The sequence below is a fragment of the Colobus angolensis genome, unplaced genomic scaffold, assembly GCF_000951035.1.
Source record: "Colobus angolensis palliatus isolate OR3802 unplaced genomic scaffold, Cang.pa_1.0 Scaffold48, whole genome shotgun sequence".
Taxonomy (NCBI): Eukaryota; Metazoa; Chordata; class Mammalia; order Primates; family Cercopithecidae; genus Colobus; species Colobus angolensis.
In genome coordinates, this window is record NW_012118265.1 from 10,949,482 (window position 1) to 10,954,557 (window position 5,076).

The window sequence follows — 5,076 nt, forward strand, 5'->3', positions numbered from 1 at the left end:
AGATTATATATATACACACACACACACATATACATATTATATTTATTATGTTGGCTTTACAGGGGGCTGATGGAAAATATGGGAGTGGGGCTTAATCCCTCAGCCCTTGGCTCCAGCACTGTTTAGTTCTTATGCTTTATCCTAAAAGTGTATGCAAATTTTACATTCTATTACATAATATAAGCTGCATTAATTTTTTTTTTATTTTTACTTTTATCTTTTTTTCTGATATAGAGTCTCACTCTGTTGCCCAGGTTGGAGTGCAGTGGTGCGATCTTGGCTCACTGCAACCTTCACCTCCTGGGTTCAAGTGATTCTCGTGTGTCAGCCTCCTGAGCAGCTGGGTTTACTGGTGCCTGCCACCACACCTGGCTAATTTTTGTATATTTAGTAGAGACGGGGTGCTGCCGTGCTAGCCAGGCTGGTCTCCAACTCCTGAACTCAAGTGATCCACCTTCCTTGGCCTCCCAAAGGGCTGGGATTGCAGGCATGAGCCACCATGCCTGGCCTGCATTGGTTTTAATGGAAGATAATGCATTACATTATTTATCAGTAAATTAATTAACTCTTTTCCTCCAAATGGTTGAGTAGAATTGACACTCCAAGAAGACTGCACATGTTTTATGTGCCCCGTGGCACCATGCCAATGCGTTCCTCTTTAAGAGGCAGGGGAGAGAGGCTCGGTTAGACTGCAAATGGATGGAAAACTATTAGCCTAACCAAATTAAATAGCTCTACTGTCCTCCTGAGGCTTTCCTATTATTTAAATGACTTGTATCCTTTGGTATAGGATGACCAGAAACTGCATTCTTAAAAGGCTCCTCCTCCTAAGAGGGACTTAATGTTCTTGTTGGCCTTGCATGTACCCAGTCAATTAACATGTTTGTGCTCTGTTGAGCTGTGATTTTGTTTCCTTTCCTTTAGCCTACACACTCTTATTTTCTCTCTGTATAGGAACAGTTCTTAGAATTTTCAAGGCTGAGGGGCATAGGCACTGTTTGCACTGCTTATAAGGGATCTAAATAGAGAATGAACAAATGGCTACCCGAATTGCATCCCAAAGCTCCTAATTCTCAGTTCTAAATTTTTTGACAGAGGTGAGAAGTATGTCCAACTATGAGTTCACTGAGAACAGAAACATGTCTATTTTTTTTTTCACAATACCCCCAGAATCCAGTTCAGCTTCATTAATGGATTAGCATTGGTTTGTAGACCCAGAACAAAGCTTTTTTACTAACGAACTATATAAAGGATATTACAAAAAGTTAGAGGGAATTTTTAAAGAGAACATTTACACTCCCTGGAACATAAACACAATGAGGACAGATATTTTGTCTGTTGTGTTGGCTGCTATAAACTTGTCACCTAAAAGTGCCTATTACATAGCAAGCACTAAACAAATATTGGTGTAGTAACAAAAGGCATGCCCTGAGCCTAGAAATGGATACTTTCCAGCATCCTCTATTAAGACTATTATGGCTTGTGTTCTGGGGGTGGACATTTTGGAGGTTTGACATGGTGATTGCAACATTTTGGGTTGCTAACCTTTAATACCGTATCACAGGCATTCCAATAGGTGCTGTATATCTAGGAATATTGTTTTGACAAAAATGATTTTGAATATGTTCAATGGAAAAAAGAAGACTTTCTTTTAGAAGTGTGTTTTCCAAGATAAAGACTGAAGAAGCACCTGGGAGTTTTGTGAGTTTCAAAGGATACAATCCATATTAAAATTTACGAGGAAAAAGCAGATGTTCATAAATATCAGTTTCAAAACTGCGAAGTCTCTGAAGTCTGTACTTGGCCATTGCCAGGCAGATCACTTCTCTGTTTCCCACACAATTAAGGATCAATTTTTCATTCACCACAAACACTACTAGCAAACAAAGTACTTAAAATAATACTTAAGGTTCCTTTATTTTTCCTGTTCTGAGACCAGAAAATTCTGTTTGTTGCATATAATCCACATTTTTCTTGGCAAAAAGTTACTTTAAAAGTTTCAGACAGATGGTAAACTACATTCCTGTGTTCAGTTTCTGAAGCCAAAAGCAGGCTTACCTCTTCAGAGGATTTAGGTGTTGTGCTAAAGGATATCCATGGTAGTTGTATGAACTTTGAAGTTGGTGATAATAGCACACTTTGAATGGAAAGACAGATGAAACACATATAGTTTCCAGTATTTGTGAAAAATCAAAGCAAAATAAATCACAAAACAGGTAAACACAAACCAACAACCAGTGATACCTAGATTTTGGAATTTTGACCTCTTCAATGTGCTTGGGTCAGTAGTTCTCTCTCCTACTTAACCTTCTTGACCCTTCTGGGTCCTGCAGCTTCCCCAGGCCTTGCTCAAGAATTGCTATATGGCTCCTATTTTTTTAACAGGAGAACAAAAATAGATTTGTTTAGAGAATTACAAACTTTCTTTAAGGTAACTAGACTCCAGAAAAGTGATAAAAATAACTTTATCTAACTCTAAGTCACTGTCTAAGTATTTTTCAGTTCTAATGGGATTGTGGCAGACAGACCCTAAGGTGACCTCCCAGCAATCTGACCAAGAATATGTCAAAGGGGATAGGATATCAATCCCACTGTTATTACACACACATACACACACACACACACCCCTGTCTTGCTAGCAGATGCATAGGGAGACCCTCCTGCTGTGCTTGAAAGAAGCAAATTGCCACATTATGAACTGCAGGGACTATGGGTGGCCTTTAGATCTTAAAGGAGGCCTTCAGCTAGTAGCCAGTAAGAGTTCAAAGTCATCAGTCCTACAACTGCAAAAAAATGATTCCTGCCAACAAACAGAATGAGTCTGAAAGCAGACCTTACCCATTTGAACCTCCAAATGAAAACAGAGCCCAGCCAATACCTTGATTGTAGCCCTGGGTCCCCTGAGTGGAGGACCCAGCTAAGTTACAACTGAAATCCTGACCCTCTGATACTGTGAGATAAGAAGTATGTGTTGTTTTAAGTTGCTAGGTTTGTACTAATTTGTTATGCATTATTGAAAACTAATACTGAGATTCTGCCTTGAAGAGGAAGAAAAAGTGGCATCCTTTTGCCCAATTCTCCATGAAAGTGATGATTCTACTTAGAGGAGTCACATTCTCCCAAGTACACTCCAAATCAGGTTTCAGCAAAACACACACACACAAAGTAAAACACAAAAGAATGCTGAAGTTCAAACTATTTTCATTGATGTAAAAAAAAAGGATACATATTCATAGTAGGCATGCACTAAGAAGGGTTTCCTGATAAACATCATTTAATTCAAAAAGATTAAAACTCACTGGAGGAAAAAATAACATTTTTAAACGTTTGGTTAAGTGAGCATTTCTCCAGTTTTAGAAAAAGAGTCATTAATGAGGGTAGGAATTTGGAAAACTCTATAATAAGTCTAAGCCAGGCAGCATAGAAAGATGCGAGAATATTTACAACATCATTTCACTGACAAATGACAGCATGAGTCAACGCAATGGATTTTGTAAAAGTGCATAGTGGCCTCTGGATTTTATAATGTGGTCTATGTACTTTGAGAGGGTACTGTGAAGCAATTTTCCAGAAATCAGTGAAAGCATACATCTGGAAGAACTTTGGGTTTTGGCACATTTAAATTCTGTCCTAAAGCTATTTGTGCACAGATACAAAACATAGGATTGCCTCATGTGCTCTGTGTGTCTGTGGTTAATAGGATCACTCTAGGCACATATTTCAAGTATGTTTTAAGAAATGTAAACAAGAATTTTTAAAAATTCCCAAATATTTTCACATAATAATAGTAAGTTTATGTTTTTATAGTTATTTCCTGTGCACATACTCTAATGATATGGATTCCAGGGTGTGAAATAAGCTTACTTAGGGAATATAATTAATGATTGATCTTTATATTGTCTTAAATATTATAGGCATAGTGTCTAATAGGAAATGCTGTTTGTTGGATGAATAAACTAGCAAAAGAGACTTTAAAGAATATCCAGCCACATTTTTAAAAACGTTTTTCAACTTGTGAAAAATATTACTATTGGATTCAATTTATATAACACAGTATTCATAGCACCTGGTATCAGGAACCATGGATAAAAAGATGAAAGAGACACAGTCATCAGTCCAAGGAGGTGAGAAGGTAACTCATTGTGTCTGCAATATTCTTTACAGAGGAAATTGAATACAGTTTCATTTGTGTGAGGTGTGATTGTTACTAAGCTTCTTCTGGTGTGATGTTTTTGGCTCTCAACTGGATTAAAGCTCTTACCATGAAGACTGACTTCCATATTATTTTGCAGCTTTTTAAAATACTTAGTATGGCACTTCGCCCATAGTAAATGTTCGAGTCATTATACATTTTTACTAACTGAAGCACATAGATCTTATCTCTAATTTATATCAACAGTAACATTTAGGTTTTCAATGTTCATGTCTATTCAACTATGACCATTAAGACTTTCCAGACTACATTTGTTAAAAAAATACATATATATCTCTCTGTATCTATATCTATATCTATCTATATCTATATCTATATATCTGTATATCTATGGGTATTACAGGAATTCATTTTATTTAACAAGTTTTTAGAATAAAGTGTTCATAATTGAAGAATAATGTTTGTCTTAATTCATCAGTATAGTATGTTGACTACTTGTTCTCAAGACCACCAGCTTTTTCAGATTGTCTGTTCAGAGTTCTCGCTATGTTGCCCAGGCTAGTCTTGGATGCTTGTGCTCAAACAGTCTTTCCACCTCAGCCTCCCAGAGTGCTGTGATTAAAAGTCCTGAGCCACTGCACCCCATCTGCATTTTTACACAAGCTCCCCAAGTTGCTCTGGTGTGCACTAACTATAAAATTAATCCTGTATCCTTCAAAGCACTTGTGGGGATGGCTGATCTGTGTCCACTGATTGGTATTTGAGGAATTTGTCAATCTCCACGTGCATATGCTCATTCTTTTCCACAATAGTTTGGTTTCAAGGGGTCAAGCATGGTGGCTCAAACCTGTAATTCCAGCACTTTGGGAGGCCAAGGTGGGTAGATCACTTGAGGTCAGGGGTTGGAGATCAGCCTGGTCAGC

General features: G+C 37.6%; 1 protein-coding gene across 3 annotated transcripts in view; it reads right to left on the reverse strand.

The window, feature by feature from the left end:
- Window positions 1-5,076, reverse strand: part of VEPH1 (ventricular zone expressed PH domain-containing 1) — a 236,175-nt gene that overhangs the window by 25,646 nt on the left and 205,453 nt on the right. The gene's annotated exons all lie outside the window — the stretch shown is intronic.